Source organism: Macaca thibetana, chromosome 7, assembly GCF_024542745.1.
Source record: "Macaca thibetana thibetana isolate TM-01 chromosome 7, ASM2454274v1, whole genome shotgun sequence".
Taxonomy (NCBI): Eukaryota; Metazoa; Chordata; class Mammalia; order Primates; family Cercopithecidae; genus Macaca; species Macaca thibetana.
In genome coordinates this window covers 114480912-114507025 of record NC_065584.1, presented here as the reverse complement: position 1 = coordinate 114507025, position 26114 = coordinate 114480912, and the positions used below count along the sequence as shown (strand labels likewise).

General features: G+C 37.3%; 1 protein-coding gene and 1 non-coding gene across 2 annotated transcripts in view; both read left to right on the top strand.

The window, feature by feature from the left end:
* CHRNA7 (cholinergic receptor nicotinic alpha 7 subunit) overlaps positions 1–26114 on the top strand; it is an 880272-nt gene that overhangs the window by 625777 nt on the left and 228381 nt on the right. The window lies entirely within an intron of this gene.
* LOC126960423 (small nucleolar RNA SNORA18) lies at positions 13360–13492 on the top strand. The gene has a single exon (XR_007727971.1). It is a non-coding gene; the product is annotated as a small nucleolar RNA SNORA18 (small nucleolar RNA).

Genomic DNA, 26114 nt, shown 5'->3' with positions numbered 1-26114 from the left:
CGTGTGTGTGTGCGTGCATGTGCATGCGTGTGGGTTTTGGAGGGAGCAGCAAGGAGGAAAAAAGCAGGAACTACCTCATTTTTCTACCTGCCTTAGATCCCCTTCTGTGAAATGAAACAAAATGTTTAAAAAGATGTATTTCAGTATTTTAAATACTGTTCCAGCCATACTTACATATGCTAGTCTCATATCTGTCCTATATAAGCACTCTGTGAATTTCAGAACACTATATAATTTCATAGGCTCTATAATGCTTTGATTAATTAACAATTAATACTTTAATTAGCACATTGTAGTCTGTAATATAAAATGTGATTATCCATAACAGTCAATCTTGGATCATTAAATTGGCCTAACCAGAACAACAACAAAAGCAAATAAACAGTGTAATTCACCCTCTTTGGAAAATCCTTGAGGGGGTTTCTCCACTCTTTCCTCTAGTGGTCCAGTTTGAGATTCTGTTGAGTACATCTAGTCTTGTTTCCATGAGCTCCTCTTTGGCCAGCATTACCTGCCATATTGAAGTGCTGTATCACTTTAGTTGCGGATTAGGCTTTGGCTAATTATAATGGTATATTCAGAGCTCTGACTTGGATCCTAGTAAAAGTGACAGTATGGAAGGCAGAATGTTGGTTCCCCATGATTCTAACCCCTCCAACCTGGTGATATATCTATGAATATGTCAAGATGGCGACATAAAAACATGAATACAGTCTGGGCACAGTGACTCACACCTGTATTCCCAGCACTTTTGGAGGCTGAGGCAGGAGGATCGCTTGAGCCCGGGAGTTCGAGACTATCCTGAGCAAAATGGCGATACCTCGTTGCTACAAAAAATACAAAAATTAGCAGGGCCTGGTGGCATGCACCCTGGCTGCTCAGAAGGCTTGAGATGGGAGATGGCCTGAGCCCAGGAGGTAGAGGCTGTTGTGAAACAAGACTGCACCACTGCACTCCAGCCTGGGCGACAGAGTGAGGCTCTGTCTCCAAAAAGAAAAAAAATTAAAAAGAAGAATATAGAATTCAGTACCTGGAAGTGGTGTCCTGTTACAATAAATTCCTAAAAATGTGAACATGAATTTGGAATTGGGCAGTGAGCAGAGGCTGAAACCATTTTGGGAAGCATGATAGAAAAGGCCTACATTGCCTTCCACAGACAGTAAAGATACATATTTTAAGGGTTCTGGTAGTGAGAATTCAGAAGGAAGTGAAAGACATGGTAGAGAAACCGTAAATTCTCTTAGAGAGTGGCCACATCACCACAAGCATACTGTAGAAATGTGGAGAGATTTCACAGACTGGACTTTGAGAATGCTGCCTGTGAGGACTTAGCAGAAAATAAAGAAATGCTATTGAAGGGCCAGGCGCAGTGGCTCACGCCTGTAATCCCAGCACTTTGGGAGGCCGAGACGGGCAGATCACCAGGTCAGGAGATTGAGACCATCCTGGCTAACATGGTGAAACCCCGTCTCTACTATAAATACAAAAAATTAGCCAGGCATGGTGGCAGACACCTGTAGTCCTAGCTACTTGGGAGGCTGAGGCAGGAGAATGGCGTGAACCTGGGAGGCAGAGCTTGCAGTGAGCCGAGATGGCGCCCCTGTACTCCTGCACTCCAGCCTGGGCGACAGAAGAAGACTCCATCTCAAAACAACAACAACAACAACAACAACAACAACAACAAAGAAATGCTACTGAGAACTGAAGAGAGGGGATCCGTGTTATGTATTGGCAGAGAGCTTAGTAAAATTGTGCCCTGCAGTTGTATGAAATGAGTAACATATATAACAATCTTTGTCATTTAGCTGAAGAGATTTCCAAACCAAGTGTTGAAGGCACAACCTAAACTCATCTTGTTGCTTATGATAAAACGTGAGAGGAGAGAGATACATTCAGAAAATAACTATTAAGCAAAAAGGAACCATGAATGAATGATTTGGGAAGTGTCAGCCTATCCAGAGAGCAAACACTGCTAAAATGGAGAAAATCACTGTCAGGAATGCACACCCCTGAGAAAAACTGAGAGTATGGTTTAACAAACTTTTGCTAGTGTCTCAAAAGCATTAAAAAATTGACTTTATTTTTGATCAGTGACACAAAAAGCTTTTGGAAGAGATTGAGAGTGTGTGAAATCAGTAATTTGGACAAATCAAGGAGGAAAAAGTTCAAAAAGTTAACATAATTGTGTCTATGAAAGTGAGGTGAATGAAGATCACAGAGCTCAACCTTTGCCAAATAGAAAATGGTCTATTTAAGTCCAAGATCCAACCCTTTAGCTGCCCTGGAATTGGTACCTTCCTTGTGTGCATAACACTACAATACTTTTTAAAACTATGTGAAAATGATGGAAACTAAAATTGAAGTAGAACCTTCATGATTTCCCTTTGTCTTTGGTTTTCAGTTCTTTGAATATGGTACGACTCTTTTTTTGGGGTATTTATTCTGCTTGATATTTTCTGAGCTTCATGGGTCAGTGGTTTGGGGTCTGTCACTATTTTTGAAAAATCATAATTGCCCAATTGTTACGTCTTCAAATGTGTCTTCTTTCCTGCTCCATTTTTTCCGGTCTTCTGGGATTCCAATCATTTGTATATGAGAGTGATACTGTTGCACAGCTCTTGAAACACCTGTTTTGTTTGATTGTCTTTAGTAATTTTTACTCTTTGCCTTTCAGTTACGGCAATATCTACATCCCTAGCTTCAGTTTCCGGCACATGAACCTAGGTCTTGGGAGTATGCCTTGCACAATTGTTACAGCCTCACCTCCGCTTGGAATGTGATGTCTAGCAGTATTTCTGCTCCTCTTTTTAGGGTGGAGCTTTATTTATTTTCTTGTTCCCTCTCCCACCTAAAGTGGATTTTTACGAGAGCCCCAAGCTACAGTTTTTCTTGTTGGTTCCCTTGTAGACGGGCTTTGGTATCATAGGGGAGATAGAGGAGATATTTCTAGGTAGAATTTTATCAGTTGCAGCCCTCTCATTCCTCAGTCAGTATTACGAGGATGAGGAAAGCTTTTCCAGGAACCTCCCCAGTCATCCCTATGAGTACTTGGTGGGCTTCCTTGTCAGGTGCTGGGGGGACCTGTCAGAGTAGCAACTTTCCTCTGTCCACAGCCCCCAGGCACTTCACATCCCTACACTAGTCCCCTAATGGCTCCTATGGTATCTGTTACTATCTGCCCCTGAAAAATAAATGTGGGGGTCCTGTTTCTCCCCGTGGTAGCCTGTGTACATTTTAGTTTAGTGGCTTGGCCTCAGTTATCAGTTCTCTGGTGGGTTAAGGGAATCATTCCTTGGTCGTTTGTTCAGTATTTTTGTTTTTGTTGTAAAGGTGAGTGTGAGATTCCAGCTGCTATATCTTGGGGGTGAAACTGGAAGCAAGCATATTGCCTTTCCAGTCCTTATCGTGATGCAGAAAATTTGTGCCTATCCAAAGAGTCAAGATAGGGTATTAAAAGAAACCACCATCTGTTTATATTATACTTGTTATGTAGCATAAGCATATCCCATTGAATATGGAGAAACATTAATAAATATAGTTTATCAAAAAATTAAAGGCACTCCAGTTTTGTTTTGTTTTTACTGTGCATTGCTTTCAGAAATTGCATTTTTAAAATTGGATGGTAAATCGTATTTTACTCCTAGAAAGAATGCTACAATTGAGGCTGAGTACCCAAGTAATCATTTAGGATCAAATAAATCACAATCATAATGATACACTAACCACTCAACCTTAAATTTCTCTGACCATTTGAAATGGCTAAAGTAGGCTCCAATCCCCCATCCCAAGTAGCCATAAATATATTACCCACTCAGTTTATTCTAGATTATTAAGGATATAAAATCATCTATGATGTACCATAGAGTTAACAGCAGAAATCTGAACTGTAGCACAATTAAATCTGAATTTAACAAGATATATTAACTAATATATTAATGAACTGTGATTTCTCTCAAAATTTAGAAAGACTTCTAATAAATAATTTGTAAAACTTAAATCTTTTAGTGGTCTCGCGAAGTTCAAACTGAGGTTTTCTTTTTCTTTTCTTCTTCTTTTTTTTTTTTAAATGAGACAGAGTCTCACTCTGTCACCCAGGCTGGAATGCCATGGTGTGTCTCGGCTCTCCACCCACTGGGTTCAAGTGATTCTTACACCTCAGCCTCCCAAGTAGCCAAGTAGCTGGGATTGCAGGCACGTGCCACCATGCACCACCATGCACCACCATGTCTGGCTAATTTTTGTATTTTTAGTAGACATGGGGTTTCACATGTTAGCTAGACGGGTCTCAAACTCCTGGCTTCAAGTGATTCACTTGCCTTGGCCTCCCAAAGTGCTGGGATTACAGGTGTGAGCCACCCCACCTGGCTGAGCTTTTCTTTATGTTGCTAAAAACGCCCTTAAAGTAACATGACACACTCAATAACTTTTTTATTTATTTATTTATTTATTTATTTATTTATTTATTATTTATTTTTTAGAGACAGCGTCTCCTTCTGTCACCCAGGCTGGACTGTAGTGGCACAATCATAGGTCACAGGAACCTACAATCCCTGGGTTCCAATGAGCCTCCTGCTTCAGCGACCTGAGTAGCTAGGACTACAGACACATGCCACCACGCCCAGCTAATTTAACTTTTTGTAGAGACGAGATTTTGCTATGTTGCCCAGGCTGTTCTTGAAATCCTGGCCTCAAGTGATGCTCCCGCTTTGGCCTCCTAAAGTGCTGGGATTATAGGTGTGAGCCACCACACCTGGCCGTCAATACCGTTGTTCAAAGAGTAGACTGCATTTTCCTGCAGCACCTCCTCACATCATTAAAGTGAAGAAAGACTGTGGATATTTATATACTAGGTTTCACAAAAATGGTAAATGAAGCACAGATTTCAAGCCCAGGGAAGGTTGTACAGCTCATCTATAGAAGCTCCTGCAATCCTCATTAGGGCCAAACCATTTATTATGACTGCCTTGGGAGCTGGACTTTTACAGGCTGCTTGGGTCCTTTTGGTTCCCAGACTGCTCTGGTGAATGTGCCTGTTGGAAGGCAGGTCGGGGGCTGCTGAGCTCTCCCGTTCGTCTGCATCAGCTGCCCTGGAGCCAGTCACGGTGTTGGCTGCGCACCCAAACCGGGACCAGAGTCTTACAGAATGGCGGAGTGAGGGGGAAGGTAAATTCTCTCCAAAAAAGCAATACTACAACTGAACAAAACTTTTGTCAAAACCATCCATTTCAGGACTCGGAAACCGGCCAGAGATGTACAACAAATTTATATGAGTTTATTCAAGAAAGACTGCTTTCAAGTAATAACAGTGGGCATTTGTGATGTGTTAGCCTGGGATTTCTCGCACTTTATGTTAAACTTGACAGGCAAACACCCCAAAGAAACTGCCATATATATATATATTTTCCACATATATATATAGCATATATATATCTCATATATGTATAGCATATATATATGTGTGTTCAAAGAACTCAAGGAAAGGAAATAGGACCGTATGAAGATCATGCTTTCTTACCAACTTTCTTCAGCAATATTTTGTGGTTTTCTATTAAGCCGTATGACACAACTTTCCTATCTGATATTAACATAGAAACACTGGGTTTCTCGTGGTTAGTGTTTGCAAGATGTATTTTTTTCATCTTTTTTTTCTTTCAACATTTCTGTGTCCTTGAATTTAAATCAGGTCTCTTGAAAACACTATATTGTTGGGTCAACTTACCCTGTTTTATGACGTATTTTTAAAGAAGTGCTTAATCTATTTACTTGTAGTGAAATTTTTGATGCAAATGTGTGTATATCAACCATCTTGCTATTTGGTCACTATTTGTGTCATCTGACATTTTGTCCTTCGTTAGTTTTCTGACTTTTCTGGATGGATGATGTATTTTTATTATGTCTTTTCTATTGAGTTTTTAGTTATATCTGTATTTTTAAATATTTCTCTTGAAATTACAACATTCCTTAAGACATAGAACTTATTTTTTTAGACTAGTTTTAGATTCAAAACAAAACTGAGCAGGAAATACAGAGCACCTATCTACCCCTCCTCCCCTATCCTCACCACAGGCACAGTTTCCCGCGTTATCATCCTCCTGCACCTTAGTAGTATAGTTGTTATAACTGATGGTCCTACCTTAGCGCACCATCGTGACTCCCAGTCATAGTTCACACTAGGGTTCACTCCTGGTGCTATACATTCTATAGGTTGTGGAAAATACATAACGACATGTGCCCACCGTTGTAGTATCCTACAGAATGATTTCACTCCCTAAAAGTGCTCTGTATTCTGCCAATTACAACATATATTCTTACTAAACATTTTGTCTTGAGATAATTCCCATGCAGTTCAATACTGAGATAGCTTCCTGTGTATTTGTAGGAGATAATAGAGAAAGATCCTGTGTACGCTTTACCTAGGTTCTCTCAAATCATCTTGCAAAACTATACCATGGCAGCCAGAAAATTGACATTGATATGATCCACTGATCTTATTCTGATTTCTTCAGTTTTATAGTACTCACTTAGGTGAGTTCAGGTGTGTGTATTCAGCTCTGTGCAGTTCTATTACATGTGCGGGTTTATGTATCCACCACTTCAGCCAAGGTACAGAAGAGTGCCACCACAGGGATCCCTCACTTTGCCCTTTTATTACAATACTCACTCCCTCCCACATTGATCCCATTCCTAATCCTGGCAATCACTAATCTGTTCTCTGCCTCAGTTATTTTTTTTAAATCTCAATAATGTTATATAAATGGAATCATACAGTATGTAACTGAATTGGCTTTTTTCCTTCACTCATTGTAACTCTCTGGAGATTTATCTAAATTGTCACATGTATCAATAGTTTCTTCTTTTTTATTGCTGAATATTATTCCATGGTATGCACGTACCACATTTTTTAAAAACCACAGACCTATTGAAGGACATTGTTTCCCAGATTTTGTTTTTCTTGTTATTATGCATAAAGTTGCTAAAAACATTTGTGTACTGATTTTTATGTGAACCTCAGTTATCGTTTCGCTGGAATAAATGCCCAATAGTGCAATTGCTAGATCATAGACTAATTGTATAGTTCTTGTATAAGAAGCTGCCAAACTGTTTCCTAGAGTGACTGTACTAATTTATAGTCCTTCCAACAATGATAACTGATTCAGTTTTTCTGCATGCTTGCCAGCATTTGATGTTGTCACGTTTTTTTGTTATAGCCATTCTGATAGCTATACAGTGATATCTCATTGCGGTTTTAATTTGCATTCCCCTGGTAAACAATGATACTAAACAGTTTTATGTGCTTATTTGCCATCTGTATACTCTTTTCAGTGAAATGTCTATTCATATATTTGGCTTTTTCCTAACTGGATTTTTGCTTTTTTTACTGTTGTGTTTTGAGAATTCTTTACACATTCTAGAGGGTAATACTTTTTTGAATATGTATTTTGCAAATATTTTCTCACAATATGTAGCCTGCATTTTCATTGTTTTTACAGGGTCTTGTGCAGGGTAAGAGTTTTTAATTTTGATGAGGTCCAGTTTTTGTTGTTTTTCTTTAAAGGATCGTGCTTTTTGTGCCTAAGAAGTCTTTCCTAGCCCTAGATCCCAAACATCTCCTCCTGCTTTGTTTCCTAAAAGTTATACAGTTATAAATTTAAGTCTGTAATCCATTTTGAGTTTTTACATATATATTATATATGTAAACATATATATATTATTATTTATAATATATAATTATACAACCATATATATATATATAATATATTATATATATTATATAATATATATAATATATGGTTGTGTTATTATATATTTATATATAATAATATATATATGTTTACATATATAATATATGGCATGAGGTTTTGGTTGAGATATCATTTGCTCCAAAGGATCTACTTCTGGAGGAAGATCTACTTCTTCCATTGAGTTGCTTTTGCCTCTATGTCAAAAATCACTTCAGGATATTTATGTGGGTCTATTTCTGAATTCACTAATTTGTTCCACCATTTTACATGTTTGCTTCTTTACCAATACTACACTTTCTCCATTACTGTAGCTATGTAGTAAGTCTTAGCATCGGGTACAGTGTTTTCTGTCACTTTATTCTTATTTTCCAAGATTATTTTTTGTCTATTCTAGGGTCCGTTCTTGTCCATATAATCTTTAGAATAAACTTGCTAACATCTACAAAAACCTGCTTAGATTTTGGAGGGAATTATATTAAACCTATAGATCAATTTGGAGAGAAAGTATACTCACCGTGTTGAGTCTTTAAATGAGCATAGTACGTCTCTCCACTTATTTAGGTCTCTGATTTCTTTCATTAGTATTTTGTCATGTTCAGCATTCAGATACTGTACACTTTTTGTTGCGTTTATATCTAAGTACTTCATTTTCTTTGGAGTAATTGTAAATGGTATTGTGTTTTTAATTTTGGTTTCTGCTCATTAATTAATACTCATTTTTAATATACAGAAATAATGAGAGGTGAAGTCTGCTGGACTTCCTGGGTCCAGTGGGGACTTGGAGATTTTTTGCGTCTAGCTAAAGGATTATAAATGCACCAATCAGCACTCTGTAAAAACGCACTAATCAGTGCTCTGTGTCTAGCTAAAGGATTGCAAACGCACCAATCAGCACTATGTAAAATGGACCAATCAGCACTCTGTAAAATGGACCAATTAATGCTCTGTAAAATGGACCAATCAGCAGCACGTGGGTGGGGACAAATAAGGGAATAAAAGCTGGCCACCCCCAGCCAGCAGCAGCAATCTGGTGGGGCACCTTTCCACCTTTTGGAGCGTTTGTTCTTTCACGCTTCACAGTAAATCTTGCTGCTGCTCACGCTTTGGGTTCACACCACCTTTAAGAGCTATAACAGTCGCTGCAGAGGTCCCCGACTTCATTCTTGAAGTCAGTGAGACCACAAACCCACAGGAAGGCAGAAACTCGGGACACATCTGAAGGAACAAACTTGGGACACACCATCTTTAAGAGCTGTAACACTCACCGCCAAGGTAGGCGCAGCTTCATTCTTGAAGTCAGCGAGACCAAGAACCCTCCAGAAGGAACCAACTCTGGACGCAATGTGATTAATATTTTTTGTGTTGATATTGTATTCTGTTAACTTTGCTGAACTGACTTTTAGTTCTAGACCTTTATTTTTGTATATTCCTTGGAATATTCTACGAAGATGATCATGTCATCTGCAATTGGAGGTAGCCTTATCTTTTCCTTTCTCTTCTGCATGTCTTTGCTTTTCTCTTCTTGCATTATTGTGGCAGGTAAAACTTCCAATACTATGTTAAATACAAGTGTTGAAAGGCGATATTCTTTCTTGCTCCTGATCTTAGAAAAAAAACATTCAGTTTGTCACCATTAAGTGCAATGTCAGCTGTAGGATTTTGTAGGTGTTCTTTATCAAGGTCACTTAGTTCTTCTGTATTCCTAATTCAGGGGGTCTCTAGCATGTGTCAGTACTAAATTTTGTCAAATTCATTTTTGTTTCATTCCGTTCTTTAGCCTGTTAGCATGGCGGATTACATTAATTGATTGCAAATATCAAACTCACCTTACATTCCTGGAATGAATCACACTTGATCACTATTTTAAAACGTTTTTGTACATTTTTGTATTTGCTAATATTTTGTTGATGGCTTTTGTGTCAAAGTTTATAAAAAATGTTTGTCTCTATTTTTCTTCTTTGATACTGTTTCTGTCTTGTTTTGGTGTCAGCCTCATAAAATGAATTAATGAAGTGTTCCTTTCTCTTCTATTTTCTAGAAGAAATTGTGTAAAATTTCTGTCAGTTCTTTAAATATTTGGCAGAATTCTCCAGGGAGGTGAAGTGGAGCTGCAAGTTGTTACTTAGGAGCTTTTAAATTATGAATCCCATTTTAAAATAGTTTTCTTTACTACAACCACTTAGATTATCTATTTCATGTTGGTTGCATTTTGGTAATTTTTGGTTTTTGAGCAATTCATCCATTTTTTTCTACATTGTCAAATTTGTGAGCATAAAATTGATTCTAATATTCCCTTTCTGTCATTTTAATGGTTATGGGCTTTGCGGTTAGTTTCATTACTGATATTGTTGATTTGTGTCTCTTCTGTTTTAATTTTGCCAGTCTTGCTAGAGTGACATTGATATTTTTGAAGAAGCAGCTTTTTGTTTTATTAATGTTTTCTATTTTTATGTTTTCAGGTTAGTTGATTTCTGTTCTCACCTATATAATTTCCTTCTGCTTGCTTTGGGCTTCTTTGGCTAATATTTTTCTAGTTTTTTGAGGGGAAAAACTTAGTTTTGAGGGCTTTCCTCTTTTCTAACATAAGCATTTAAGGCTATAAGATCCCCCTCAGTTCTGCATTAGCTACTTCCCACATATTTTGATCTATTGTCTTTTTATTCTTATTCAACTCTATGTGTACTTCTTGAAATTTCCTTGGCTCTCCTTCTTGACCATAGACTATTTACAGATGTACTATTTAATTTCAAAGTATCTGGAGATTTTTTTCTGTTGTCTTTCGAGGTCATGGACTTTTAACTTATTATAATCTATTTGTGAATAGTATTGTGAAACTTCATAAAAAATGTATAAGAAACTTACAGCAGTGTAATTCTATTTTCCCATCAGTCTGGAGATGAGCTGGTTCTGGTCTGGGTTGTAGATTTAATTAATTTCAGTTTAATTAATTTCAGTTTACCACAGGTTTCATGTATTTCAAACGTAGCAGCCAGGGCCCTCCTTTCATTAGGAATAGGGAGCTAAGACTCTGAGGTCTCCCTAAGCTTTCTCGCTCATTTCCAGCTTCCCGTGCCTTGGAAGAAATCTGTGTTGCAGCCTCCCCCGGCTTCTGACTCCACAGGACCTCTCCTTCTCTCTGCCATCTTACCCTGTCCCAGGAGCCCAGCCATCACTCTGTATTTGAGGTGAAATGTCTGAATGAAAGGATTTATGGGGCATGTAGATGAGTGTACTTTGGGGGTGCTTCTGGGTTTGAATCCATCACGCCTGGTCTACAGGGTCCTTCAAGATTTCTTTGGTTTCTTCTTGTCTCAGCCAAGAGCCAAGTCCTCCCTGCTTATAGCTGGCTTGTTCTTCCCACCACATCCCAGAGATAAAAGCAGTTGCAGGTTTTTATTGCCTTGGATGGGCTCGTCCCTCCCTAGAATGTTGTGCGTTTAGACTTCTTTGCATTTTCAGGTCTCTAATGGTTGTCATGTGTGATGATTGGAATAAATCAAGATTTCCTCATTGTTATATTGCGAGCAACAGCTTTTTACAACCTTTTATACCCTAACAAGAAGCAGAGCTCCCACTATTCTGTTAAACCAGCAAAACCTCTCAGCAACCTCATCTGTCACCATGGCCTTGGAGTTTGGGAGCTAATGGTTTGGTTTTCAACATGTTTGAAAAAAATGTCATAATGTCTCCCCCATGATTTTGTCACAAATCCTATCCATCTTCTCCAAAGTGCTACTCTCAGAAAAACATACCTGTATCTCACAGATACAAAAATTCAAGGAAATCTTAGTTATTCCAACAGGTTGAGTAATTCTACCTTTCTCATTCAAGGTTGGAATTGGACACATATTAATATTAGATCCTCATGTTAGTGTTACCTAAATTCTCACCTCTCCATACATAAATAAGGTCACAACTTTAATTGCTGTGTCTTGCTTCAGAAGTTGGGCTAAGTAGGACTTCCTCTAAGTTAAGCACTATTCTGAGCACTTGGATAGACCAAGTCTTTTCTTATAGACTTACCTATCAAACCTTATAAGGCAAGTATCATTATAATCACCATTTCAAAGCATAGATACCTTGAGTGATGTGGCTAATGACCCATGGTTAGAAACTGAAGACAGGAAGTGTAGATTCAAAGACAATGATCTGGGCAGGCACAGTGGCTCATGTCTGTAATCCCAGCACTTTCGGAGGCCAAGGTAGGCGGATCACCTGAGGTCAGGAGTTCGAGACCAGCCTGTCCAACATGGTGAAACCCCATCTCTACTAAAAGTACAAAAATTAGCCGAGTGTGGTGGTGCATGCCTATAGTCCCAGCTAGTCCGGATGCCGAGGTAGGATAATTGCTTGAACCTGGGAGGCAGAGGTTGCAGTGAGGCGAGATTGCGCCACTACACTCCAGCCTGGGCGACAGAGTGATACTCCGTCTGAGAAATAAAATAAAACAATCAAAAAGACAATGATCCTTTATTTTCCTCTAAGCTATATTGCCATGCACAGTCTCTGCCTCATTACCATTGGGTCATAATGTCTATGGCTGAGCCAATGATGCCTAATTTAAAATCATTTTGAGGAGTATGGTCAAGTCAATTGCAGTCACAAAGAGAACACCTCTGGTTTGTACCATTTTTTATTTGTTTGCTCTGGTTCAGAATTCTATTTTTTATAAAGATTTCTTTTACTCTATTATTTTATTACTGTTACTTAAAAAATTGTCATTACCCCATCCTACCTCCTTATCGACCCAAAGCTAACCTTGACATTGGTGTGGGGAGGACAACTTTTTGTGAAAAGTATTTGCTGCCCTTCCCTGGGGGAGGAGGAGTTTCTCCACCTTGCTGCCATTCGGATTGGCTGTGTGAATTGCTTTGGCCGGGGAAATGTGGGCATAAATGATCCTTGTCTCTTTCAGCAGAAGTGGTTTCACTTTTTCTTTTCCATGTGCCATGGGCCTGGCAAACTCTGAGAGTGTGTGCTTTATCTACTTGATTCCAGAGGGAAGAGGATTTGGTGCCATGCTGTGGCCGATGGATATGTGACATACAAGGATGGGAAAAAAAAGGGGCGTTATTTGTTATTGCAGCATAACTTAGCCTTTGCTTATAAAGGGTGCGCTGCTAAGACACGTTTTTATGATTTTACTAAATGTATTAAATAGAATATATCTCTAAACCATTTGTGAATTGGTTCTCAAAGTGTGATCCCTGGATCACAAAAGTATGAAAGCAAGATAAAATGGTTTCATTCTTTTGGGGGGAAATAAGATAAAATATATTCACTTAATAATATTAAGACATTATTTGAAAGTTTTTTACTCTCATTCTTTCATGAGGCTACAGTGGAGCTACCTAAAGGTGTAACTGCTCTGCTGCCTGAGGAAATGAATACTCGCATTCTCGTGTTTCAAAACTTTTTCAGCTTTAATTTCTTGTATACAAAAAATTAATACATGCCACCCAAATGAAATAAATCTCTTTGGATCTTCAGTAATTTTAGGAGAATAAGAGATTCCTAAAACCAAAAAAGAGAAATATTGATGTAGTTTATTGTTTGGTATATTTATAAATTTTACATAAGTGATATTTGGTGACTTGCTTTTTAAACTCAACATTCCGTTGAGGTCTAATCCTGATAGGGCTTTTGCTGTAGCCTGCATGTTGTTGGAAATGCGTCACGGAGTAACTCTGTGGTTTTACTTTACTCACAGGACTTTTGTTAGACCTGTGGGAAGGGACCACAAGGCAGTTGCTGAAGTATGAAAAAGACAGTTACTAAACTGTCATTAGTTTATTAACTGTCTTAGTAAAGACCTGTTAATTTACTTTTTTACCTTAGGTATTGGCATATTCCACACATCTGTACTATTCTTGAATTTCATCACTTAGGAATGAATACGATTTGAACTCGTTCATATTTAGAGAAGGTGTCACTTTGAGAACCAGGCAGATCCACCTACACTGAAAATGACCCTAAAGTAAATTGGTGGAAGAAATCAGATCCCAAAGATTACTGGTGAGTTTTGAAGTCTTCATCAGTATATCCGTATTAAAAGGAGACGACAGAAGCCAAAGTAAAATAATTATGGGCTGACGGAACAACTGGATTAAAATAAACGTCAGTTTCATGTAAAAGGGCTAACTTGAAGGTCATTTTTGAAAATGGTTAATTTTAACTCCAGCTCATTAGAGGATCTAAAGTGACCTTGATGGGCATTGGAAGAAATCACGACATGAAATTCCTTGAATAAAAATTAATTGACTTTAATAAATGAACTCAACCTTCTCTCGCTAAGGTGTATGAAAATGGGTGCACATAGACTGAGCTCACTCCTTTCAGCTGTTTATGCTGTTATAAAATAGTTTCAAAAAGAGGAAAATATCTGCTCTTCAAAGTTTTCTGAGCATGTGACTTTATAAAGCATATGCATTTGATCACCTTCCCAAATGCCTTTCCTGTACCAATGAATAATACATTTGCCTCACAACTGAAGTGATATACCCTCCTGCTCTGCTTCCTATCCTATTGCCAAATTCAGTGACTGAATGGGCATTTTCATATTCACTCCCCTAACTATGACCTCTCGATTTCACAGAGAAGCTTAATCCCGGTTAGTCTCGTTGTCTCACTGGGGATTCTCTGTTTCCTTGAGGGGCCTCTGAGAGGTGAACAGCTTTGCAAGGACTGGGAACCTGTGACCAGCACAGTGTTAGAAACACTTGAGGCGGTTGTTCTTCCAGGGCAGACATCTCCAACTCCCAGGGGCTCCTGCTTTCCGTCTGTCCCTGAATGCTGATTATGCATCATGAGATTATGTAACAGACAGTTCACAGCCTCTGCATGCAATTTTTTTTTCCTACATATTTTATTAGGGAAAAAATAAAATATACACAGTAGAGAGACTAGTATAGCAAACTTGTGTGTACTAATAACCTAGCTTCGAAATTGCCAACACACAGTCCATCTTGTTTCGTTCATTTCTTCACCCACTCCACACTCTCCCCACTGAGTTATTTTTAGTCAATTATTAGACACCATACATAAATCCTACACTACTTGTCTCCAAAACACATTGATTCTTTTTTAGAAAACATAACCGCCGGGCATGGTGGCTCATGCCTGTAATCCCAGCACTTTGGGAGGCCGAGGCAGGCGGATCACCTGAGGTCAGGAGTTCGAGACCAGCCTGACCAACATGGTGAAACTCTGTCTCTACCGAAAATACAAAAATTAGCTGGGCATGGTGGCTAAGGCCTTAATCCCAGCTACTGGTGAGGCTGAGGCAGGAGAATCGGTTGAACCCAGGAGGCAGAGGTTTCTGTGACCCTAGATCCTGCCATTGCACTCCAGCCTGGGCAACAAGAGCGAAACTCCATCTCAAAACATAAAATTAAAAAAATAAAAATTTAAAAAACATAACCATAATACTGTTACTTATACCTGAAAATCAGTAATTCTTTAATATTGCCGAGTTTTCCAGTCAGCATTCAAACCTCTCATTTCACATCAGAAAAGTTTTTACAGCGAGTTTGTTGGAATTAGGATTCACAAAAGGTCCAGACATAGATTGGTTATGTCTCAAATCTATCTGTAGGTTTCCTCTTCCCTATTTTTATATCTTGCAAAGTGTCTGTTAATAAAACTGGATTCTTTGCCCTGTGGAACATCCCACAGTCTAGATATTGCTGATTGCAGCCCCGGAATGTTTAACACGTTCCTCTGTCCCTTGTAGTTCCTATAAACTGGTAGTAAAGCATGGTCTTGATTAGGTTCAGGCTCAATAATTCTGGCAGGAATGCTGTATGTGTAGTGCGTTTGCTTGCTATTATATTGCATCAGGAGGTGCCTATTGTCTGTCTCCTTTTGTTGATGTTAATATTGATCTGTGGGTTCAGATGTTATCAGGATGATCTATCCATTATAAAATTTTCTACCAAATAATAGTTCCAGCTGCCAATGATGACCATTGCCTGCATCCATTATTTCATTAGGGGTTTGAGAAAGCAAATATTCTAATTCGATGATTTCTTCTGAATTCATTAGCTGTAAAGGAATGCATGCTCATCAGCTATTGGGTTACCATGAGTTATGAGTCAAAAGGCAAATGAGGTGAATTGTGCATGTGGCATTCCCCCACCCAGTCTCCATGTGCTCAGCCTTGTCTATGCCCTCATGGGCTGCACCAAAGGCTCTGTTGCCCACTAGATTCTGCTTGGGTATAGCTCATGGGAGTCCTGGAATGAGATTAAAGGGAGGGAGGAGAATGAGGATGGAGTTTATTCCCCTGTTTCCTTCCCTATGCTGTGCCCCAGCTGGCTGCATCCATTACAGCTGTCTCTGCACAGACCTCTCTTACCTGGGTTTTCATAACCACTCCTTCCTTTGCTCCTCCAATCTGCATGAGATCACGTCCCCCTAAATGCCATGGTGATCATGGCGTCGCCACCCTGTGGTGCTGCCCTCTTCCTTGTGGTCTTCCTACAAACACTGTCCATAGCTTTTATACAACCCTTTTACTGAGTCTCCAATTACAAAATTTGTAATGCCTGTTTCACATTGGGAGGTATATTATCCTTCTCCTCTTCCTTGTTTTTTTATTTTTAAATTTTATGGACATATAACAGCTGTACATATTATGAAGTTGATGTGATATTTTGGTACAGGCCAAGAAGAGAGTTATGGTGTTGGCTGGGGTGATTGATTGGGACTACTAAAGTGAAATTGGACTACTACTCCACAATGGAGGTACAGATGAAAGAATTACTACAGAAGATCCCTTAGGTCATCTTTCACCTGTAATTACCATGCCCTGTAATTACCATGCCCTGTAATTACGGTTAATGAAGAATTACTACAATGCAGTCTAGTCAGGACTACAAATAGCCTAGACCCTTCAGGAATGAAAGTTTGGGCCACCCTGCCAGGTAAAGAACAGGACCAGATAAGGCACTTGCTGAAGGAAAAAGGATTATACAGAAAGGGTAGTAGAAGAAAGTAGTTATACACACCACCCATGACCATGTGACCAGTTGCAGAAATAAGAATTGTAATTGTTATTCTTTTTCTCTATATTTTTAAAGAATATGCTTGTATATATACATGTATTAAGCAAATGCCTCTATTTTCTTTCCACTCTTATTCCTTTGTCATGTAACATGACACATACTGACTGTATTATTAAGTATTGTAAATTTTATTTTATTTATTTATTTGAGATGGAGTCTGGCTCTGTCGCCCAGGCTGGAGTGCAGTGGTGCGATCTCGGCTCACTACAACCTCCACCCCCTTAGTTGAAGTGATTTTCCTGCCTCGGCCTCCTGAGTAGTTGGGATTACAGGCATGTGCCAGCATGCCCGGCTAATTTTGTATTTTTAGTAGAGACAGGATTTCACCATGCTGGTCAGGCTGGTCTCAACCTCCTGACCTCAAGTGATCCACCCTCCTTGGCCTCCCAAAGTCCTGGGATTACAGGTGTGAGCCTCCACGCCCAGCCATGTAAATTTTAATATTTAAGTTATGGGATATAAGGAGAAGAATAAACATCAATCAAGGACTTTATCTTCTCTTTTGGGAAAGAAGTTAGTGTGTTTTTGGTTGTACATAGGATAGTTGTATCATGTACAACTTGCTAGGGGGAGCTATAATCTCCTTATTGTTTTTATTTGGAGATTAAGTATGGTTTAAGGAGATGTGTAGGGATGTCAAGTTGACAAGGGGTGGACTTGTGATGGTTAATTTAGGTGTCAAGTTAATGGGATTAAGGGATACCCAAGTAGCTACTAGATACCCAAGTAGCTGGTGAAGCATTGTTTCTGGGTGTGGCTGTCTTCTGTAGCTGGGGTACTCTTCTTCTTCTGCCCTTGGACATCAGGACTCCAGCCTGTCCTGCCTTTGGAGTCTGTGACTTATACCAGAGGCCCTCAAGTTCTCAGGTCTTTGGCTATGGACTGTGAGGTAAACCTTTAGCTTCCCTGGTTCTGAGGGTTTTGGACTAGACTGAACCACATACTGATTTCCCTGGTACTCTATCCTGCAGGAGGTTTGTTGTGGGATTGGACTTCTTAGCCTCTATAATCATGTGGGCCAATTCCCCTAATAAATTTCTTTCTATCTATCTAGCTAGCTATCACCTATCTATACATACTACTGGTCCTATCTCCACAGAATCCTGACTAATATATTATCTGTACTAGTCAGGGTTCTCTCGAGGGACAGAACTAATAATTATATATGTATAATTATATATACACAATTATATATATCTATATATAATTGTGTATATATAATTTATACACATATAATATATATGTGTATATATCTGCGTATATATATGTGTGTGTGTGTGTGTGTATATATATAAAGAGAAGTTTATTAAGTATTAATTCACATGATCACAAGTCCCACAATAGGTCATCTGTAAGCTGAGGAGCAAGGAGAGCCAGTTCAAGTTACAAAACTGAAGAACTTGGAGTCTGATGTTCAAGCGCAGGAAGCATCCAGCACGGGAGAAAGACGTAGGCTGGGAGGACGTCTCTCCTCTTTATATTTTTTTGCCTGCTTTATATTCACTGGCAGCTGATTAGATTGTGCCCACCAGATTAAGGGTGGGTCTGCCTTCCCCAGCCCACTGACTCAAATGTTAATCTCCTTTGGCAGCACCCTCACAGACACACCCAGGATCAACACTTTGTATCCTTCAATCCCATCAAGTTGACACTCAGTGTTAACCATCACACCATTGTTGTTATATATTAAATTTGCATTTGCATTTAGGTGTACTTCAGGATTTTTATGGTGTTCCATTGTTTATTCATGTACCAATAGCATGGCATTTTAATAATAGAAGATTTATAGTATATTTTTATATCTAATAGGACTAATTTCTCTCTTGCTACTTTTTCAAGAAAAACTCAGCTCTTCTCGCTTGTGTATTCTTACATGTGACCTTTATAATCAACTTGTTGAACTCTGCTACACACACACACACACACACACACACACACACGATCTTCAAAAAGTTCATGGAGAGTGTGTATTATGAAAAAAACTGTGCATGGCCAGGTGCGGTGGCTCATGCCTGTAATCCCAGAACTTTGGGAGGCCAAAGCAGGCGGATCGCGAGGTCAGGAGATCAAGATCATCCTGGCTAACACAGTGAAACCCCGTCTCCACTAAAAATACAAAAAATTAGCCAGGCGTGGTGGCGGGCGCCTGTAGTCCCAGCTACTAGGGAGGCTGAGGCGGGAGAATGGCAGGAACCTGGGAGGCAGAGCTTGCAGTGAGCTGAGATCGCGCCACTGCACTACAGCCTGGGTGACAGAGTGAGACTCCATCTCAAAAATAAAATAAAATAAAATAAAATAAAATAAAAGCTGTGCATAAATTTCAACTTTTTTGCACCAAAATAAACTCATAGTAACTTGTTATAACATGTCTGAACAGAACACGGCTTGAGGTATGTGATGGTTGAGTGTCAACTTGAATTGAATTGAAGGACGTAAAGTATTGTTTCTGGGTGTTGTCAGAAGAGATTAACATTTGAGTCAGTGGACTGGGAGAGGCAGACCCACCCTCAATCTGGGTGGGTACCATCTAGTCAGCTGCCAGCATGGCTAGAATAAAGCAGGCAGAATGTGGAGGGACTTGACTTGCTGAGTTTTCTGGTCTTCATCTTTTTCCCATGCTGGATGGTTCCTGCCTTCGAACATCAGACTCCAAGTTCTTTGACTTTTGGACTCCTGAACTTACACCAGTGCTTTTCAAGGGGCTCTCCGGCTTCCCTGCCTTTGACGTTTTGAGACTCAGACTGAGTCACTACTGGCTTCCTTGTTCCTCATGTTGCAGACAATCTGTTGTGGGACTTCACCTTCTGATGCTATGAGTCAATTCTCCTTAATAAACTCCCTTTCATATATACCCATATCGTATTAGTTCTGTCCCTCTAGAGAACCCTAATACAAAGCACTAATAAAAACAAGACATCAGTTTGAAAAAAAGACCCTATCAGAACGAAATGAATTCTGCTAAAATCAAAGCAAGACCAAACATCAAATTTATGGTGAAGAATGGTGAAATCATTGATGCCTGACAAAAAGTTTATGGGGACAGTACTCTCAAAAAATCAGCAGTTTACAAATGAATACATCGTGTTAAAAAGGAACAAGATGATGTTGAAGATCAAGCCTGCAGTGGTAGAAAATCTATATCAATTTGTGAGGGAAAAAAATCACCTTGTTCATGTCCTAATTGAAGAAGACTGGCAATCAACAGCAGAAATCGCCAACACCGTAGGCATCTCAATTGTTTCATCTTATGTAATTGTGACTGAAAAACTAAAGTTGAGCAAATTTTCCCCTTGGTGGATCCCAAAACTGTTGTGCCCAGATCAGATGCAGACAGGAGCAGAGCTTTCAATGGACAGTTTCAACAAGTGGAATCAAGATCCTGAAGCATTTCTTAAAAGAATTTCAGAAGGAAATGGAACATGGCTTTACTAGCATGACCCAAATACAAAGCCACAATCAAAGCAATGGCTTCCAAGAGGTTTTTGCTTGTTGACTTTCTGGAGGGCCAAATACTGATCACATCTGCTTATGATGAGAGTGTTTTAAGAAAGCTAACCAAAGCCACAGCAGAATAATGCCCAGGAAACTTCACCACCACCACAATACTGCTGCTCATTCCTCTCATCAAACAGGAGAAATTATGTGAGTTTCAATGGGAAATCATCAGGCATCCTGCTTACAGTCCTGATTTGTTTTTTTCTGACTTCTTTTTGTTTCCTGATCTTGAAAAATCATTAAAGGGAACCAAGTTTTCTTCAGTTAATGTGAAAAAGACTTCATTGACATGGTTAATTTCTCAGAACCCTCACTTGTTTAAGGATGGATTAAATGACTGGCATCACCACTTAACAAAAGTGTCTTAAACTTGATGTAGCTTATGTTGAGAAATAAAGTTTATACTTTTTATTTTTATCTTTTAATTCCATTTTGCTGCAAACTTTTTAAAGTCCCCTCATATACATATCACATTAAATTTTAGAAATTTCCTTAGTGTTGACATCTTTCTGATTCTGTGTTTTCTTATTTAACAACCTAATATGCATTTATATATTTGTTCAAGTTAACCTTTGTGTCTATTAGGAGATCGCTTTTGTAAAAATAGTTTTCCTCATTTAGGTTTTGCTATTTTTTAGAAAGATACTCCCTACTGTTTTACCTTATTATTATATAGCAAAAAATGTATTGTCTTCTATTATACCTTCTGATTATTATTTGCGTATATAAAGTCCAGTATAAGCTCCATTTTTGAATTCTTCATGGCTGACAAATAGAAATATAATATTTGTATTTTTGTATGTAGAAATGTATTTGTTCTAATAATTTATTTTTAGCTTATTACGGATTTTCTATACGCACAATTCTATCATTTGCACGTGATGGCAGTTTCAGTTGCTCTTTCAATTACTCTTTTTTATTTTCTTGCCTGAACATAATGTGCTGGTTGGGACCATCAGTGTGAACAAGAATCTTTACCTCATTCCAGATACCAGAGTGAGAACTTCCAACATTTCTTCATGGAATATGTTTGCTGATGCTTTCTTTGTATCTATTAAAACAATCAATGGTGATAAAATGCATTGATTGGTTTTCCAATGTAAGACCATCTTTGCAATCCTGAGATAAGACCTATTCGTTCATTATTTGTAATAATACTTTTTACATATTGGTGAATTTATGTTTCTAATATTTTAAATAATATTTTAATTATATACATAAGTGAATTGGCCTTTAATAATTTTTCTTAATCCAACCTTGGTATCTGGATTTTGCTGGCCTGATAAAATTCTTTGGAGAGTATCATTTCTTCTATACTCTTAAATTGTTTCTATATGATTGATATTTTTAAAAAATAACTACTTGGTAACACTCTGGGTGAAACCATTCAGGTCTGCACTGTTTTCACTGGAAAGTGAATACATCTACATGTAGTTTTTGCTGTGTTTCACATGTTTATCTTGTTTCAAGTATGGTAGGTTGTATTTTTCTAGAAAGTTGTCCATTTTATTTAATTTGCCTTTTTAGGGTACAGCAAATTCTTACTTTCTTTTTTTTTTAGTTCTTTTTCTAGTCTTTCTTTTTTTAAAATCAGTTTTATCAAGGACTTATTAATTTTATGAGTTTTCTCAAAGTACAAGACAATTGTGTATTATATGTTTAGTTTCTATTTGGTTAATTTGTTCTTTTACTTATAATTTCCCTTTTCTCCATTTTATGTGAAAAAAATGGAAAGATATACCATGCTCATAGATTGGAGACAATACTGCAATGTCATCCCAATCAAAACTCCAGCAGTTTTCTTTATTTTGTGAAATTTGATGAGCTGATTATATACTTTATGTGATGTGTATGAACAAAGCAAGAGAAATGACCACACTGGGGAAAAATGTTTGCCTTTATATAGCAGACAAGTAGTTTGTTTTCTTAATCATTTCAAATCAATAAGAAAAAGACCAACAAACCAATATTAAAACATGCAAAGGACTTGAATAGTCAGATCACAGATGAGAAGAATTAAATGAGTCTTAAACATAGGAATGATGTTCAAAATCACTTAAAATATTTAAACTGAAAATAAATGAAGTAAACATGTACAGAATTACAACAAAAATTGACATACCCATAACCATGAAGAAAATGTTAGTATTAAAGAAGCCAATCAGGCCATAAATTAGTAAAGATAAAGAACATTTGAATAGCATAATTAGCAAGCTTGAATTAATGAATATATGTTGTAGGAGTTTGTACCCAATTAGGGATTATATAAGCTTTTTACCAACATTGGAAAGTACTAGGCCACAAAGCCAACCCCAATGAATACCAAATAATCAATTTCATATACATAAGATGATAGTCTCTAATAACTATTCAAAGATGAAAATCAATGCCAAAATATAGTCAAAAAGTCATATTCCCTTGGAAATTAAAAATACTCTGCTAAATAATTCAAGGGGTATAGAAATCACAATTGAAATCATGAAATATTTATAAGTGAATGATAAAGAGTGACCGCATATCAATACATGAGTGATGCTGCTAAAATGGTAATTAGAGGAAAATTTTGAACTTCAAGGGCATCCATTAGAAAAGAAAAAAGACTGGCCTTTATTGAACTAAGTTTGCAAATCAAAATACTATAAAAAGAAGTAATCCCAATGAAAGCAGAGCAAAGTAAATAAAGCAGAAACAAACATGTATCAAAGAAAGATGAAGTGAAGAAACCATGATGATAGTCAATCCATGAGCTCTTTCCTCAAAAGGGCCAGATGTAAAGTATACATCTGGTAAGACCAAACAAGTGAAAGAAAGAAAGTGCCAGTAAATAATAGTTGAAGGACTATATCATGAGATACAGTCATAATTTTAAAATTATAAAAGAAAACCTTGACAAAACAGCTTGTCATTACATTACAAAAATTAAACGAAATATATAATTTTCTAGAGTATATGTAAGTACTAAACTTGCCACCGAAAAGAAAAAAAGAAGACATCTGAGTAGTCCCATTAGCATTACAGAAATTACAATTCAAAACCTCTCTCATATTCTCCTTCAAACTGTACCAGGCTGATGGTGTTTCAAGTGGGCTTTAGAAAACTTTCAAATAACAAATACTAATGACTTCAATTTCATTGCTACATAGAATACATAGAGAAGGAAAAATAATCAGCTTAAATCATGAGGCTAACATAAGCTTCATGCCCAAACCTGAGAAAGATAGAATACTAATTTTAATTAAATAAAGTAATGTGGGAGAAAAAAAATCACAAATATGTTAATACAGGATACACTTCAGAAATGGTTGCACCTGAGATTTTTCAGTGGAACTTATAACACTAAAATATGACAAGAAAATATGTAATTATTTCAAGTTCTTGAAAATGTGCAATAAAAAGCCATTTATGATCAAATATTTATAATAGTAGAGATTTTCATCATGATTATATTATGTATTGAAATTAATATATAATAAAAATTACAACAAATATACTTAATGGTTAAATTTCAGAAGCATTTTCTTTATATTCAGGACAAAACAAGAATATCTGTTATGTTCATTTTCTTTCAACAATATCCTAGAGATCTTACCAAATGCAATAAGAAAAGAAAAAGTTAGGTAGATTAAAAAATAAACAAAACATTTGCTATTTATAGACAAGTTTTTTTTTTTAATGTAAAAACCCAAAAGAATTTGAAGACAACACATTTAGAAATATTAACTGAGTTTGGGTTATCAGTTGCTGGATTCAAGCTCAACATATAAAATTCAATAGTATTTCAACACATCACCAGCAATTAGTAATTTAATCTTTATTTATTCGTTTTCTAATGACCTTCCCTTCTTTATGTGATCAGAGTTCTCACCTATGTCATTTTTCTTCTTGCTGAAAAACGTATTTTAACATTTCTTGCAAGGCAGATCTACTGGTGACAAATTCCCTCAAGACTGAGAAAGTCTTATTTCGCCTTCATTTATAAATAATAAGTTCACTGGGGAAAAATTCGAGGTTGGTGGGGTTTTTTTTTTCTTTAAACATTTTAAGTATTTTACTTCAGTCTCTTCTCACTTGCATGTTTTCTGAGGAGACGTCTGATGTAATTCTTACCCTTGTTGATTCATAGGTGTTTTGTCCTCTGACTTCTATTCAGGACTTCCTCTTTCTCTTTAGTTTTCTGCCATTGGAAAATGATATGCCCACATATCAGTCTTTTGGTATTTATCCTGCTTCGTGTTCTCTGAACTTTTTGGATCTATGGTTTAGTGTCTATTTTTAGTTTTGGAATATTCTCAGTCATTACTACTTCAAATATTCTCTTTCTTCTCTGTCTGGTGATGTTTCTCCTTTTGTAATTGTTTAATGGTTTTTGGATATTTTGTTCTCTTTTTCAGTGGTTTTCTTTGCATTTTAGTTCTGGAAGCTTATTTTAGCATTTCCTCCGATTCACTGGTTCTGTTCTTGGCAATTTCCACTCTATTGATAAGCTTGTCAAGGACATACTTCATCTCTGTTAGAGTTTTTAACTCCTAGATTTATTTTTGATTCATGGAGTTTCCATATTTCTGATTACATCAGTCATCTGTTCTTGGATGTGGCTACTTTTTCCCATTAGAGCCATCACATTTTAATCACAGTTTTTAAAATTTCTGGTCTGATAATTCCAAATTCCCTGCCATATCTGAGTCTGGTTCTGATACTTTCTCTGTCTTTTCAAACTATATTTTCTTTCTCTTTTCATGTGCCACATAATTTTTTTTGTTGAGAGCCAGACATCATGTAGTAGGTAAAAAGAACTGAGGTAAATAGGCCTTTGTGTGAGGTTTTATGTTTATCTGGTTAGGGGTTAGGCTATGTTTATAGAATGCTATAGCTGTAGAACCTAGCAGAACCCCTGGAGGTAAAACTCATGAAAATATGAGTTCCCTTCCCCCAAGACTGGGCTTCCCTTGAGTTTTTACCTCTCAAGTTTGCCCCTAGCAACTTTAACTCTGAGACTGTCCTCTAGCAACTCATCAATGACAGTTTAGTTTTCCTACCCTGGTACTGGCTGTAGTGTTGGTTTCTGCTCCAGGGATTTTGCTTTTAGGCTGTATGTGGACTGAAAGTGAAGGGGTGGAAAAGGATATTATATGCAAGGAGTAATCAAAAGAGAGCAGGAGTGGCTATATTTATAGCAGAAAAAGTAGGCTAAGTTAAAAACTATTATATAAGACCAAAAAGGTCGTTACATAATGATAAGGTGGTCAATTCATGAAGAGGATATAGTAATTGTAAACGTCTCTTTACCCAACATTGGAACACCTAAATATGTAAAACAAATATTAACATAATTAAAGGGAAATATAGATAGCAATACAACAATACAGAGCACAATATCCCTGCTTTCAACAATGATCATCAAGACAGGAAACAGTAGACTTAAAACAACATTGTGGACTACATTTACCTGACAGACATATACAGAATATTTTATTATATTTAAAAGCAGCAGAATACACATTGTTTTCAAGCCCACATAGAAAATTCTCCAGGATAGTTGACATGTTATGCCACAAAACAAGTCTTAACAAATATAAGAAAGCTGTAATTATAGCAAGTATCCTTTCTGACCACAGTGGTATAAAACTAGAAATCAATAACAGGAGGAAAATTGGAAAATTCACATTTGTATCAAAGTGAAATAACATATTTCTGAACAAAATTAAACAAAAACTTCTGGTAAAAAAATCTAAAAAGAAATAAAAAAAGATCTTGAGACAAACTAAAATGGAAACACAACAAATCAAAACTTATAAGATGTGCCAAAGGCAGT